The sequence below is a fragment of the Peromyscus californicus genome, unplaced genomic scaffold (genome assembly GCF_007827085.1).
Source record: "Peromyscus californicus insignis strain IS unplaced genomic scaffold, ASM782708v3 Scaffold_22__1_contigs__length_63687245, whole genome shotgun sequence".
Lineage (NCBI taxonomy): Eukaryota > Metazoa > Chordata > Mammalia > Rodentia > Cricetidae > Peromyscus > Peromyscus californicus.
In genome coordinates, this window is record NW_026294525.1 from 4163933 (window position 1) to 4180522 (window position 16590).

The following is a 16590-nucleotide window of genomic DNA, read 5'->3' on the forward strand; positions in this document are numbered from 1 at the left end:
TATATATATATATAGAGAGAGAGAGAGAGAGAGAGAGAGAGAGAGAGAGAGAGCAGAAAAGTAAAAGAATAAACAGCCAATTGGGAAAAGCAACAGATAGACAGAAAAACATCATCAAACTGGGTGCTAATAACACCCAGCAGAATTAACTAGAGACAGAAACAGAGAGAGAAAACGAAGGTGACATCATCAAATCAGAAACTTACAGGCGACCAGCAGGAATCCCGAGGAAGCTGAGGTGGCTGGCTGTTGTTCCCACGTCAGGGCTTTCTCTCCATGGATGAGCATCCTGCTTCTCGTTCCCTCTTCAGGCATTTTTGTACCGTGGTAAACCTTGCTGGAAACGGTCCCCCTTCTGGCTGTTCTCAAAGATTCAATGTTGTCAATGTCCTTAGCTGCTTGCCGGTGTTCCTTCTCCTGGACAGCCTGGCCCAGGACAGGAGGGCTTACAGGAAACAAGGAAGGGCCCCTTGATCCAAGAGTCCACTTTCAACAAGTTGTAATAGCATATGGCAGCTTACCAATATAATTTGCATTACAGCAGCAAGCTTGACCCTGTGGGAAAGCAACTGATGGTCTCTGACTGTCCTTGGTCATCCTGGGAACACAGAAAGTTTCACTCCCAGGTGTATAAGGTTCAGTTCCAGACAACACAGGTACACGATGTGATGCATATACTTGTGCTGTTTACCTTCCTGAAATCCAGGATACCAGAGAGATCCTATAGGGTCTACAATGGTACAGCTATCGACCCCTTCTTCCTCCTCCTCCTCTTCCTCCTCCTCCTCCTCCTCTCCTTCTCCTTTCCTCTCCCCCCATTACTTCATTATTTCAGTAGGAGGGACCTGGGGTTGGAAGCTTCCCGGTTGTGGAAATGGTACTGGGAACTCAGTCTGAGTGCTGCAGCCTGCAGGTGGAGAGAAAAAGAGTTGGATGTCTCAGAACCATGTTCCGTTCACTGGCCTGGGGCTATACAATTTCTAAATGGGGCTTCGATGTTTCCAGGGGGATGAAGTGCCCTTCTTGGACTTCTTTGTCTGGTGCCTCTTTCTGGAACCATACCTCACAGCAACTTCTGTGTGTTTACAATTTTATAATCTGCCACGAGAGGGCGATAAGTGCACATCCACAGAGGCGGCACTTGCCTCCTCAGACCTGCGGGTAATTAGAGCCTTCCCAGCCCTCTCAGAAGAAGAGCCCTGCACCAGACAGTGTGCCCACAGGGGATACAGCAGGCTGCATTTGCTTCTGGTTCCTTCTACAGCCTGGTCAGGCGACTGCTGGCCCTGAGAACACAGAGTCCATGCTTGATGGTCCTTACTGGGAGAAGCTGAGAACCATAAATCCACCAGAGACCTGCACAGGAGAAGGTGTTGAGATGATCAGAGTGTGGTTGGCTTGGTAGGAACCGAGGATGTTAACACTGGTTGTTCTTCGTGTAGGAGGCTTAGATGCCTCCTTTAAAATGCCTGCTCCATAGGTACTTTAGAGAGAGGCTTGTTTCTTGGTTTTTTGTTGAGACAGGGTCTCTTTAGCTGTGTAGCACAAACTAGCCTTGAACTTCCTGACTCAGCCTCTTGAGAACTGGAGCAGAGGCATTTGCCAAGCCCTGTAATAAATATTTTTACTTTTTTAAAAAAAACAAAAATGTACTCTTTGTGTGTGTGTGTGTGTGTGTGTGTGTGTGTGTGTGTGTGTGTGTGTGTGTGTGTGTAGCAGAGCACACATGCAAGGCCAGTCAGTTCTCTCTCTGCAGTCCTGGTTTTGAGGCAGGGTCTAGCTTGCTTCTGCTGCTGCTGTTCAGCTTGTGTGATTCTGGCTGATTCTCCTGTCTCCACCTTCCACCTTGGGAGACATGCGAGGATTTCAATGGCCACACCCAGATCATCAGGCTTGCTGCAAGCGCCTTCACTGCTGAGCCATCTCCCTGCTCTCTGTTCTCCCCCACACACACACACCCTCCCTGGGGATCTGATCATTTGGTTGTTTATTTGGTTTGGGTTTGCTTTTTTGAGACAGGGTTTCTCTGTGTAGCCCTGGTTGTCCTGGAATACACACTGTAGACCAGGCTGGCCTCAAACTCAGAGACCCGCCTGCCTCTACCTCGGGAGTGCTCGGGGTGCACCGCCACCACGGCCCGGCTTTGTGTTACTCTTTAAGTCCTGTCTTCGACAGGACTCAGAAGCAGAAGCTCTCAGTGAAGACAGCTTCTGACACTTGGCTATCTGCTCCTGGCATGTTCTTTGCTTTCCCTCATTCTCTTGGCCAAAAGTTTGGCAAATTCACAGCCTCAGTGTATTGTTTCTTCAGAACAATACATTGGCATTGGTGTTGCAGGACACCTGGACTAATAAGATACTGAATCTTGGGTGCCTTGGTTCTGGCTTCTTACCTTCTTGGTTTAAGGACTTTCTGACAACATATTGGTGGAAATCATTTGTTTAGAGGAATTGAAAAGCTTTTGGATTCTGCTAGCCTTTTGGGACCTCAACTGCCAAGACCAGTAGTATCTGTCAGTCCAGGGATACACTTCTCTCCTCTTTTTTTTTTTTTCCCAAACAATAACTAAGCCAAGAACACTCAGATTAGCATCTGTGAATAGACTTGTGCTTCCTCTCCCCAGTCAGTTCTCCTTGGTCTACAGCAGGAATGCCCCTTACTCAACAGCAGGCCCACTCTGCTGGAGGTCAAGACACCTTGCTTCACGGCTTCACGGGGAAACCTTGTTGCCTTGAGGTGTCCTGACAGGTCCTGACCTGGGTCCCTCCACCCTACCACCCCGGGACATGTGTGCTGTCAGCAGCCACACCTAGCTGGTCTCTTCAAACTTGTTCCATACCCAACTCAGCACTCCACTAGAACAGCTCTGCCCACCCCTCTGAGCTGTGTTGAAAAGATGAGCAGCTCTCATCCTCCAGGAGGAAGTCCAGGCTTCTGGCCTGGTGCCCATGACCTTGGCCAGTCACCCCCAAGGCACCCCAGTGTGAATCCACGCTTCAGTGCTCAGGTTCAGCAGTCCACACAGTGCCATGTGCTCCCCATGGCTATTGACATTTAAATTACTTAAATGCAATTCCAAACTTAGATTCACGGCTACCCAACCTCATTTCAAGTGCTTACTCATCTTAGGGCTTGTGACCTCTGTTGTAGATGGCACAGAGGTCATGCTCTACCAAATCCTCTGGTTCGGGATTTGCTGATTCAGGGATGGCTCCAGCAAGTTCCCAAAAGAGAAACATGGAAGGGTATAGGTAGCTTGTAAAACTTCCAGAGAGCAGGAAATCAGGCCTGGGGGCCTTGTGACTGTGAGGAATCAATGTCCCTTGAGGCTCAGCCTAAAGCACTCTGCCCTTTGTGAAGCACTCTGTGCCTCAGTGGGAGAACTGATGAGCAGACCCAGGAGGAAAATCTAGATAACTACTGTTGATGTGACCATGTACCTGGCTCCTTCCAGATTATCACCTATTGAAGTCCTGAGCCCCAGGACCTACTTTGTGTGACTGTATTTGGAGATGGGTTCTTCATGGAGGCCATGAAGATAATGCCATTTGGGGTGGCCCTAATGAGGCATAACCAGTGTCCTTATTAAAAGGAGGCTTGGGGGTCTGGGGAGATGACTGTGGGTAAGAGAACTTCCTAACAATAATAAGGACTGAGTTGGATCCCACACATACCAAGTTGGGTATTGGGGACACATCTGTAACCCCAGCTCTGCAGGGGAGCAGAGACAGGAGAAATACTGGGGCTTGCTAATCAAGCCTAGCAGAGCATGACATGAGACCCTGCCTCTTGGGAGGAAGCCGAGTGACAGAGGAGGCTGCTCTGTGCCCTCTTCTCCTTCCACACATGAATACAGGCACCCACACCTGCACATGCACACATGCAAATAAATATTTAAGTCACTTTAAAGGAAGTTTGGACACAGTGACAGCTATACAGAGAGGCTGTGTAGAGTTGTAAAGACAAGACACCATTTGGAAGCTAAAAAAAAAAAGGGACCTTGGAGGAACCAACCCTTCTGCTGTTAATGGTTTGAACCTGAAAAGTCCTTCACAGTTCCATGTTTTGTTTCCAGTTGGCAGTGCTATTTGGGGGGGCCTGGAAGTCTTTAAGAGGTGGGGCCTGCCTGGCTAAAGTATATTGTTGCTTGTTTTTGCTCCTTTGGGGAGCCCACCACCGAGCTCCCAAATAAATCACCCACAGAGGCTTATTATTGCTTATAAATGCCCAGCCTTAGCTCGGCTTGCTTCTAGCCAGCTTCTCTTAATTCAAATTACCCCATCTACCTTTCACCTCTGGGCCTTTTCCTGTCTTCTACAATTTTACTTTCACCAACATACCGTGGCTGGCTGTGTGGCTGTGTGGCTGTGTGGCTGGGTGGCCGGGTGGCCGGGTGGCCGGGTGGCCGGGTGGCTGGGTGGCTGGCCCCTTCTTTTCTCGATCCTTCATCTCTTGCTCCTCAAACTTCTTTCCCTCCCAGATTCTCCTTCTATTTATTCTCTCTGCCTGCCAGCCCCGCCTATCCTTTCTCCTGCCTTGCTATTGGCCATATGGATCTTTATTAGACCATCAGGTGCTTTAGACAGGCACAGTAACACAGCCTCACAGAGTTAAACAAATGCAACATCAAAGAATGCAGCACATCTTTCCATCATTATAAGAGCAAATGTTCCACAGCATAAACTAATGTATCACAACTTAATGTTCTACAACAAATGTAGGTCATGAAAGGCAGGTCATTGAAAGTGACACCTAGCCCTGGATCTGGCCTGTCTCGCTGTTTCCTGGTCTGCTGTGATGTGAGCCACCTCACTCCATGCTCTTGTCTCTAGAATAAGCCCCTCTGCTTTGCCTTCCCTGCCGTGATGGACTGAACCATGAGCTAATAATTTTTTCCTCCTCTGTTTTCTTTAGGTGTTCTGAACAGGTTGATGGAAAATGTGACTAGTACTCCTGCTAACACCTTGGTCATGGATGCCCAGCCCCCACAACTCTGAGAACAATGTCTAGTTAAGCCATCCATTGATGGGAGTTTGTTGTAGCAGCTCTAGGAAACTCAAACAGCTACCACAGATAGTCCTTATCCCCCAAGTAGGGCCCACTGGTATCCCCAACTGATTTAGTGTCCCCATATTCCTTTTCCTACCTATGACTTGACTTGTTTGGAAATTGTGCTAGCTTTCTGTTACTGTGACAAAATAACAGAAATCATTAAAAACAAGAAAGGTTCAGTTGTAGAGAATTCAGTCTATGACGGGTCCCATTGCTCTGAACTTATGGTAGCATAGCTCCCACAGTGGGCTCATGTGGCACAGAAAGCTCATGTGTGGTATTGTATTCCCCCAAATATTGTGCATGCTAATAAACTTATCTGGGGTCAGAGACGGAGCAGCCACAATATTAAACATAAAGGATAGGCAGTGGTAGCATACACCTTTAATCCTAGCATCCCAGAGGCAGAAATCCATGTGTTCAAGGATACAGACAGGCATGGTGACTTATCACACCTTTAATCCCAGAAAGCGAGCCTTTAATCCCAGGGAGTGGTGGTAGAAAGCAGAAAGGTATATAAGGCGTGAGGACCAGAAACTAGCAGCATTTGGCTGACTAGGCATTTGGCTGGTTAAGCATTTAGCTAGTTAAGTTTCAGGCTTCTAGCAGCAGTTTAGCTGAGAGCCATTCGGATATGAGGACACAGAGGCTTCCAGTCTGGGGAAACAAGACCAGCTGAGAAGTTGGCCAGGTGAGGTTAGCTGTGGCTTGTTCTGTCTCTCTGACCTTCCGGTGTTCACCCCAATACCTGGCCCCGGGTTTGATTTTATTAATAAGAACTTTTAAGATTCCTGCTACACTCATGGTTAGAACACGAGGGAAAGAAGAACTGAGTGTCATGACCCTTGTTCAGGGCATGCCTCCAACAACCTCCCCATGTTCTAAAGCTTCTATTTCCCCCATAGCTTTAAGACAAGGACTAAAGGCCTTTAGTATATCAGCCCTTGGGGAAATTCCAGATCCAAAGAACAGTAGAAACTTTTCCTGTGATTTTCTGGTTTCTACCCCTGCTCGACCTGGGCAGTTATCTGTTCATGGTGTTGCAGAGCCACTGGTAATAATTTACTATGAGGCAAGGCAGTTCAGGGAGGGGCCTCTACCCATTCCCCACTGTGGAGAGCCCAGAGTGTAGCTCAGCACCTTCAGGTGTTCACTGTATAGAGCTGGCTACAAATCAGACTTGCTAGCCAGAGAGCACCCTCACCTCCTGAGACCTCAGGCAAAGTACAGTGGGCAGGTTCCCCCCGGCACAGGCTATTTCCCATACCAGGTAGCTGTGCTTGGGGACCTGGCCAGCTGGAAGACAAGATATCCACTCCCAAGTCATGGCACCCCTGCTGGGCACATCCAAATCCAAGTGTGCTCGCTGAGTTTTGTAAACTGTCAGGCTGTGTTGGATCCCATGACCAGGCTTTTAGAGTCTACTAGGACCTGGGAAAAATCCAGAAGTTGTTTTTCAAAAAGAGAAAAGGGAGAGAGTAGGGGCCATGGGAGGAACCTACCTGATACACAATACAGATTTGTATGAAAATGTCCTTTTTGAAATAGCATCATGTACAATGGGCATGCACCACTAATTTGATTTTATTTTTTAAAGAAAACAGTTACTTGCTGAAGGGAACATGGTGTCTTCTACAGCCTCAGGGGTTGATTGTGGCCTCTGGGACCAGGGCCCATGGAGATGCTTGTGGCACCTTTTTCCTGTAAGTGCCAGGGCCCCTTCCAGTAAGTTCTATGCTTGCCTGTCCTGCATCCCTGACTGGAGCCCTTCTAGAACCTCCCCCTGAGATGGGGATGCCTGGCCCTGTGGCCCAGGGCTCTGCCGTCTACATAGCTGACCTTCCTCAGCCTCTAAGCACAGAGTCCCTCAGGGATTGAACCTCACCGTCTCAAGGAAGCATGGCAATTGTCCTGTCTACCTCCCGGGAATCTCTGTTTGGTCATCCTCCTCCTGGCATACAGCAGAATTTGGGATGAATACATCCCTCCCGATTCAGCGTCCGTGTTTCTGTGGAGGTGTGAGCGGTGGAGACCCCTTATCTTAACTGCTGCCAGCAGCACCACCTGGCACCTTTGGTGTCTAATGACACCTGTGGGCAGACAAAGAATTAAAGGTGAATGGAGAGATTTAAAATTGGACAAGGACCTAAGTCACACCGGACTGATCTGACGTTAATATGCTAGAGAAAACTCCCTTGCCTTCTGCTCCTGTCTCACTCCGCACAGAGTCCCTGAGAAATCTAATGCCACGTGGCGAGAAAATGTGTGTGCTTGAGCAGGTGTCTCAGGCTAAGCTGCAGCCCTGAGGTTTGTGAGGATGACATCCTGCCCTAGGTACTTTGGGAGGTGGGCTGTGACATGCAGTTGCGTGACTTTCTCAGAGCTCTGGGGCCCAGGGGACAAGGAAAGGTATGGGCAGCACAGGGCCACAGCTGACTCCACTCCTTGATCTGTTGGTGGAATGTTGGGATGTGGCTGCTGTCTGTCGTCTTCCCCTTGGACAGCTGATGAGCACACAGCAAATATTAGCTTTCAGATAGCTGCTCTGTCCATCAGGGCTAGTCGTTGTGGTCCACGTGGCAGTGTCTCTGAGGGTGAGTAAGCAAAGCTAACCCAGTCAGACTTCGATCTGTTTTCTGAGTGAGAAGAACAGGCTAAGACTGCCACGTTCTCCTGTGGGTGGCTCACCGTGGATGGCTCCTCCAGCCTCAGCTTCCAGGCACTGGGTCAGCTGGCCAGGTCAGCCACACTCCTACATCACAGTTCAGCTGGCAAACATCAGCTTCCCTGATTTTGTTTCGTTTAGAAACCAGTCCCACTGAGACTGAGTCCTTGGAACCCAAGGTGCCCCTGTGGCTTCCTGCTACGGGAACTCAGCGTTGTCTTGAACTGAGGCACACCTGAGCAAGAGGAAGAAGACACAATCACCAAGATAAGTGAGCATTCCTGGAGGATCCCAGGTGTGGCAGTGCCCGCCTATAATCCCTGCACCTGGGAAGAGGGGACAGGAGGGTGGGAGCTGGGAGCCAGCCTGTGCTGTGTAACACCCATTTCAAACGGAACAAAGACAGAGAACACAGGGAGCACTGCAGAGGAGACCGGCCTGGTTCATGGCAGGGCAGAGGCTGAAGCCTCTGGCTACTGACGGGAATGAGCCAAGCCTCTGTGCCTTTGGAGGGCAGGAAGGTTCCTTTGCATCTGCTTGGAGCACCATTTAGATGAAAAGATCTCAAACACACCTAAACTACAGCACTTAAATCTGAAGAGGATAAAGGAAACTCAGGGAGAGCCACACCCCAGAAATATGCTGAGTCTCAGGCATGGATCTTGCCAATGACAGCCTAACAAATGGAGCAGTGGTACAGGCATTTGGGAACCTTTCAGCATGTCAGCTACAGGAGGACAGAATGCTTCCACCCGCATGGAGGTGTTCCTGCTACATTGGTGCCCTGGACTTATCTGAGACAGGACAGTGAGGATACAGACTAATGGGTTAGTATCAGCCAGTGCTGACCACCAGCTGTACTGGGAGCCATAGGGAATGTGGCCATTGTGCTGGCTCATGAGTGTTGTGGGGCATTCCCTGGAGAAGACTGTTTAAGTCCATAGAAAGTCCTTTATCAGCGACAACACTGGGTGTTCGGGATCCCAGTGTAGCACTGAACCTTTCTCGGGGTGACTTTTTAAGCACAAAAACCATGTTCTGGGTTGACTTCAGTTAACAAGAACAGTTAGCCAGAAGCGGAACTACAGAAGCCAGAAAGCAAGGTAGAGACTTTCCCAGAACTGTGGACTTTGATGGACTAGGTCTTTGTTTTCATTTTGGCAAGTGATACTGTCTATGTGCCGAGTTTTATGGCCAGATTGGTATTTCCATCATGGAGTCAGTTGTACTAAGGTTTGGTGCCTGTTACAGTTTCAGTAGAACTTTATAAGGATTTATTCCAACTCCAATTCTAGAATCTCTGCAATAAAATGTTTGACAAGTATAAGAAACTAAAGGTAGCAATGGCAGGCGTTGTTTGCTTACCGAATCCACTGCCCAGGACGACCTGAGCATGTGGTACCACAGGGACAAGCTGAGCATGCGGTACAGGGCATCCTGTGACAGCTCATGTAGGACCAGCTTATCTAGGAGGATGCCTTTGCAACTACGGCTGCTGGGATGTGAGTCAGTAAGAGTAACTTCACGTACCTTTACGTGAGCACAGGCTTTAATGGCGGTGGACAGCACTATGTACATTAAACACTAAAACTACTCCTGGGAGGGAAGAGCTGGTCTTCAGCTATGTGATAACCTGTGGGTTTCGTGTTAATACAAATGAGTTGCCATGAGAGGAGGTGAACCAAGCAAGAAGTGATGGTGCAGGCCTGTGACTCCAGCACTAGGGAAACTGGCACAGGGGACTGCGAGTTCCAGGCCAGCTTGAGCTATGTGGTAAGAAGAGAAACCCCGTGGGGACGGAAGGGAGGGACCGAGAGGAAAGGTGGGGAGATGGGGAGGGGAAAGTAGGTAAGACTGTTTGACTTGAAGTGATAGGATTTTAAAACTACCATGTGTGCCTCAAAGAAAATCAATTCTCCTGAAAAAAGACGAACACATTTTGTCAATATGACTGCACCCGTTGAAGACGATGTTATGACTAGGTTCAGTTTTGGAAAACTTCAGTCTGGCTACACTTTGAAGACGTTCCATTTTAAGAAATTTAAATACAGATCAAATTTTGTCAATTAAAATTTAGTATCTGAACTGAAAGGAATCATGTATGTAAAATATATACCAGATCTTGAGGACTTGGTGCAAAAATAAGAAAACGTAATTCAATAATGGTTGCTGACAGAGCATAGGGGCATCTATCTTCTTGTAGTGTGGGTTTTCAGCTCCCTGGTCTGACCAGCACCAGACCAAAAAAAAAAGAGTTCCTTGTGTGTTTTAGATATGGATCCCTTATCAGACAGGTGATCTGCAAACATTTTTCTCCCATTCTGTAGTCTTGTTTTTCCCTTCCAGGACCAGGAAATCATAGAATTTTATGTCAGTGTTTCAACATCTGTAGTACATATTCTTTTCAATATTCACATTCTCCTGTGTGTGGCTACTGGGAGCCCCTAAAAGATGGCTTCCTGCTCTGTTGCTATCGGTAGAATTCTAGTCAGTATGCTGAGCAGACTGGAGGAACACCTGGCACTCTGGCAATCACAGACTCTGCTCTTTTTTAAAAAATATTTATTTATTTATTATGCATACAGTGTTCTGCCTGCATCCCTGTAGGCCAGAAGAGGGCACCAGATTACATTACAGGTGGTTATAAGCCATCATGCAGTTGCTAGGAATTGAACTCAGGACCTTTGGAAGAACAGCCAGTGCTCTTAACCTCTGAGCCATCTCTCCAGCCCCAGACTCTACTCTTGCTGACTGTGGCCAGGGAGCTCAGCTTCCTCATGGAAAGCTCTGTAAGCAGAAACGTGTCACTTTGCTGTTGATTAGCTTCTTGGAACTTGGTTGTCACCCTGCATGGAAACAGGGCCGTGTGCAAGAGAAGCAGACAGGCAGACCAGGACAGACAGTAAGAGAAGCCACAGCCCTGACCTTCCCAGGTTCAGAAATCAGCAGGGATACCATCCTTGGTGCTTGCCCTTTGACAGGAGAGCTAAGGTTTGCAGCATTAGAGGGCTGTGACCCAGCTTGTTAACCAGAGGAGGATATAGCAGGTAGAGTGGTTGAGGTTCCTTAAAGAAGGAGGAAGGGGCAGGGGAGTATTATGGAGTGTGCTGTGACAGCACCAAGACATTATTCCTTTTCTTTTTTTTGTTTGAGTCACAATCCACAGAAGGTACATGTTCCATCCTTGATTTTCTCATTGCCATGGATGTTATCCCTACAATGGTGGTGCACGCCTTTAATCCTAGCACTCGGGAGGCAGAGCCAGGCTGATCTCTGTAAGCTCAAGGCCAGCTACAAAGTGAGTTCCAGGACAGCCAGGGCTACACAGAGAAACCCTGTCTGGAAAAACAAAACAAACAAACAAACAAAGATTCAACCTACAGGGTGTGACATAATAGTTACTGTGTCTATATTATAGATTAGGAAAGTGAGGCCCTGTAGGATTTAATGACTTCCACTTGTGGACAACTCTGAGTATTCCAGGGCACCCCACTCAGAAAGCTCAACTGGCCCCTCCAACATGTGAGATGTTCTGAGTGGATGGGCTCTTGGGCTAAGGGGCTTTGGATGCAGGCTGCCTCAGAAAACTACACTAACAAACTCTCTGATGCAAACAGGCTTCACACTTACATGACCAAGAGCTCCCCTTTCCGCTCAGCTCCCGAGGACACAGGCTGTGTTTATGTGGGAACTAAGAGTGGTCCCTGTGGCTTGGATGACAGCCTAGCACTCTGCCATGATCCAGTCCTCCCAGCTTTCAGTGGGGAACTTCCAGTGTTTACTGACCCCTACATGAGTCCCTCACTTCCACAGTGACCGGACTGGGGCTGTTTCTGAGTCCCTTATCTCTCTGCCACTTATTCATTAGGGAACCTCAAAGCTGCTGGCCTGTGAGACCCGTCTTTTGTGACTTCCCTGTCTGTGGGTGAGAACCAGAACCCGGGACGAAGATGAAGAGGGAAGGCAAGTGCTTGTGTGGGACAGTTCATCAGGCACAAACCCAGCAACTCACCGCCCCCTCTTTAAGTGGCTTCATTCTCCAGTCTGGGGCCCTTGACCCTCTGCTCCTTGAGTCCTAACAGGCTGAGCAGAGGGTCAGTGACAGAGACAGAACTGAAGAAAGCAGAAACAACACAAAGGACGCCAGTCGTTACACAGTTATTTTCCTTTTGAGACATGAAGACAGACGTAGAGAAAAGAGCAGCGCAGGAGTCTGGGAAACTGCCTCTTTACATTACCTCAGGACTCAGCTGAGAGCTGGGTCTGAGATGCTCACATCAGTTGACATGGGTGATAGGATTTTATTTACAGTTTGGGCCAAAACTGGGTACAGAAGCTCTCTGCCTGCACATTGCCACAGTAATGTAGTTACTTATACTAGAGATGAAGCAAAAGTCATGTATAGATGAACTGGGGGTCCCAGTTACCAGCCTGGGAGAGATTTCTTCTGGTAGATAACTTTTCTCCTGCACCAGGGTTCCAGGGTGGCTATTTTCACATCTAGCAAGCTATTCCTGAAGCATCTAAATTCCAATTCTCGGCTATAGTACCAACAACACTGCCAGGCAGACAGTAGATTTTCACCATCCTCAGCTCCACATGATGCTTGGATAAGAGCTGAGCTGGAGAGTGAAGGGTTTTAGCTCAGACTTGGAACCCCTCAGCCTCACCCCTCTTTCCCATTGATTGACAGGACAGAAAATGCACAAGGTGTGGTTGCTCAGGCCTGTAATCCCAGCACTGCTATATAAGCAGGATTGTGAGTGAGTCTCTAGTTGGCTGTTCAGTAAGAACCCGCCTCAAACATCAAAAACTGAAAATAAAAAGGTGAAGAGGAAGGAGAACAGAGGTACACTTGCTTCAGAGCAGCCTGGTCAAAGGGTGGGAATACATAGCAACACCATGAGGGAATTAGCGAGACCGTGATGAATATGCTGTGTAGACAAAGGAAAACCCATAGCATGGGCCTGCAGGTAAGCCATAAGAGATGTTTGGGACAGGGTTCTGCTGTATAGACCAAGCTGGGTTGGAACTCCCTATGTAACTCAAAACTGACCTCAAACTCGCAATCTTTCAGTGTCTGCTTCCTATGTGCTGTATTAACAGGCCTCTGGCACTGAGCCTGGCAAGCTATTTTTATTTTTTTTTCAGTTCAACATTCTTTTTATGTGTGCTGGAGATCAAAGCCAGAGCCCACATGCTAGGTGTTATGGTTTGAATGTGAAATGTCCAAATGTCTCCTACAGGATCATGAGTTTGAAGCCTGATCTCCAGGGCTGGTGATGATGTGTTGGGGCATTTACAAAACATCCAGGTGTCAGGGCCTGGGTGCCACAGATGAGCATCTCTGCTTGGAGGCCTTTGACTTACAGCCTGGTCCTGGTTCCAGTCCACAGCCATGTGAGGAGCTTCTGCTACATGCCTCCCCTGCTATGGACACTCTGTGCCAAAATCATGAGCCAAAATGTGAGGTATTTTGCCATAGCAATGACAGAAGTAATACACTAGGCACCAAGCTGTAGCTTGTGTACCATAAAAACTGTAGTTCATGCTGCACTGGCCAGCCCAAAGCTCACCATATAAACCAGATTGACCTCAATTTTATAGAGTTCTGATTCTGCCTTCTCAGTGCTGGGATGCACCAAGACACTTGTTCTCAGGGTCCAAAATAAAGAACTGATGAGTATTTGAGTGACAGATATGCCAGTGATCCTGATCTGACCATTAAACATTGGATACATATATGGAGATGCTGAGGTTGGGATGTAGCTCAGTGACAGTATGTATTTAGAGCATCCGTGGGCTCAGGAGGTGGACTGCCTTCTGACGTTTCAAACTCAACCTGCACACTGGGCTCAAAGTAGCCAGCGATGGGTTCATTAGTCTTTGTACCTTCCACACACTGTCCAAACATGCAAGAGCATATGGAGTTGGCCTTCTAAACTTCCAGAAAATTATCAGCAGTGTGCCTGCCTGCTGTCACATTCTCTTAGGCTTTAGACTGAACTGCCCAAATCCTACTTCAGGCAGATGTATGTTAACACAAGGGAAATTCTTTCTTCATCAGTGGAAAGTGTGGCTTTTGGAATCCAGGAAAGCTGGGTTCACGTTCCAGTCAAGATCTTTAATAGAGTGGGACTTCCTGATTCTATTCCTATATTTCAACATTCCATGTCACTGTGTTCCATGGGTGTGAGCTAATGGAAAGCTCCAAGGTCCAGAAGCCCTGAGTAAGAAACATGTCCTGATATTGTTTCAGAGGCAGCAATGGGACAGTAGTACAAAGGCCTCTGTAGTGTTTCTTCAAACTCTCTACTGGGCAGGAGCTAGATGCTCTGTGGCCCATACCATCTCCAGTGTGGCTCTCTGTAGTGAGCTACTGTAGGTGGACTTTCAGCCTGTGCCCAAATAACCACACAGAGACTTAATTATAAATGCTTGGCCTATAGCTTATGCTTGTTACTAAATAGCTCTTACAACTTAAATTGACCCATATTTCTTATCTACCCTCTGCCACATGGTGGTACCTTCTTTCAGCAAGGCATGTTCTCCTGCGTCTCATCAGACTCCTGTGACTTCACCCTTCTTCCTCCCAGCATTCTCTCTGCCCTGTGCCTGTTCCATATCAGCCAGAGCTACACAGTAAAAAATGAAATTGCTTTTTCTCCATCTCATGTCCCATTAGTTACACTTAGGGACAGCCACCGACAATGTTGTTCCAGTATCTTTGCACACACATCCCTATGCACAAATGAGTAGCATACTTTACACAGTATTCCCTATCCTTTTTTTCTTGCAAATATTATAATTATTTAACATCAGAACATAAACAACTGTTTTTTTCTTTTCTTTTTTTCTTACTATGGATTTCACTATGTAGCCTTGGCTAGTCACTATATAGACCAGGCTGGCCTCAGAACTCACAGAGATCCATCTCTGCCTCCCGAATGCTAGGACTAAAGGTGTGAACCACCAGGTCTGGCTTATGACTGTTTAGTTATTTGAGACAGGGTGTTCTGTGGCCCAGGCCAGCTTTGAACTCCTGAAACTCCTTTCTCCACCTCTCACCTGCTGGAATTAGTTATGTGCCACCACACATGCCAGAACTTACCCTGAATATTATATAATCTGCTAAAGACGTGTATTGTGATATGTTTAACCCTCCTCGAGGATTGCTTTCATACTAAAACAAGATGCACAAACTAGCCTGTTAAAGGTCAGCTCTAGAAAGGAACTTTCTGGGTCAAAAGGCATGCCCACTGTTAATACGAATATATTCCCTTGAGTGCTTGGTTTATCTTCCTATATCCATTTCTGCCAGTGCGTTCCAAAGCCCGTGTTCCCCAGAAAGCATTCTAAATGACTCAATTTCGGTTGCTTTGGGGTGTAATCCCCAAATTGTGTTTTTGTTTTTTGTTTTTCTTTCTTCCTCCTCCTTTTTTTTTTTTTTTTTTTTTTTTGAGACAGGTATTGGTGAAATTATTAAGGCAACTCCACGCAGTTAAAAGGGAGGACTTCCAGCCGGGTGGTGGTGCACGCCTTTAATCCCAGCACTCGGGAGGCAGAGGCAGGCGGATCTTTGTGAGTTTGAGGCCAGCCTGGTTTACAGAGCGAGATCCAGGAAAGGCGCAAAGCTACACAGAGAAACCCTGTCTGGAAAAACCGGGGGGGGGGGGGGGGGGGGGGGGGAAGAGGATTTCCCTGAGTAGCCCCGGCTGTCCTGGAGCTAGCTCTGTAGACCAGGCTGGCTCAAACTCAGCCTCTTGCCTCTGCCTCCTGAGCGGTAGGATCAAAGGCATGTGCCACCACACCCAGCTTCATGTTGTACTTTTTGTAAAGTAGAGTCTCCTCTATTCTCAGAAGGTTGTTAGGATAAACTGACAAAAGTTAAATCTCAGAAAGGGCGCACACATTTACTATATGCAGAAGGGGTAAGTCATAGAAGTGAGATTACTATTTGCTTAACAGCATTCATCGAAATTCCCCGCCCTGAGGACTCAGGCAGTGGTGACCTTGAACTTCTGATCATACTGCCTCCACCTCCCAAATTCACCATCCCGCCTGGTTTGTGCCTTACTGGAGATGGAACCCAGTCAGGGTTTCCCACGCATGCCAGGCAAGAATGCTACCTACGGTGTAATAGTCCCAGCCCCTATAGAGAGGAAGAGACTGGCACTTGAATCAGGGGACAGGCATTAACTAGCTCGTATGGGAGGTCCACTCAGGTGTGGCTGGGAGCGGCCCTGTCTCCTGAGACCATGAGATTTTAGGGTGAGGATCGAAGGCAGCTGAGTTCTTTGTGCTATCCGGTTTAAAGCGGAGGAGATCGGGGCGCCGTTCCTTTGTTTAGGGGAGGTGGTAGTGACAGGAGCAAACGTACCCAGGCCTTTTCATTTCCGTCAGCTCAACTCGCTCTGCACTCCTGCACCCGCCACGTCCGGGGGCGCGGCTCTGAGCCTCGACACCGGCTCGGGCGGGTGTCCCAGCTAACGCTCCTCCAGCGTGCACACGGAGGGGACTTACGTAACCTTCACTTTCCACACGTGGGCAGCAGCCACACACTTCTGGAGACTGAGGCTTCCTGCTATTTTTAACTGCCTTCCTGCTCGGCTCCCGGTGACTCCATCCCGAGCCGGTTGCCGCCGGCTTGCAGGATCTCACTGCCTCTCTGCCGTCGCCGGCGGGGCCAAGGGACGGGAGCAGGACGACGGGAGCCCGACCTACCCGCCGTGTCCCCCCCAAGGCCCACGCAGGCCCGGGGACAGAGACGTGTCACCCTTACAGTCCCTAGCAACCGTCAGCCTGCGCTCGCCGCCGGGGTGGGGGGGGGGTGGGGCCCTTTTACGACCGAGCCGCGGGCGCGCGCCGCCCGG

General features: G+C 48.4%; 1 long non-coding RNA gene across 5 annotated transcripts in view; it reads right to left on the reverse strand.

The window, feature by feature from the left end:
• The window catches only part of LOC128118273 (uncharacterized), a 34555-nt gene extending 17976 nt beyond the window's left edge, over positions 1–16579 (reverse strand). For 4 of the 5 annotated variants that reach the window (XR_008221092.1, XR_008221091.1, XR_008221090.1 and 1 more), the window contains exons 1-3: positions 16098–16579; positions 7741–7952; positions 207–907 (exon numbers count right to left, since the gene is read on the reverse strand). This is a non-coding gene — a long non-coding RNA (uncharacterized LOC128118273). Of the gene's footprint in view, positions 1–206; positions 908–5416; positions 7953–16097 lie in introns of those variants that run through there. The other variant, XR_008221089.1, reaches the window with a different exon arrangement.
• Between the last annotated feature and the right edge of the window lie 11 nt (positions 16580–16590).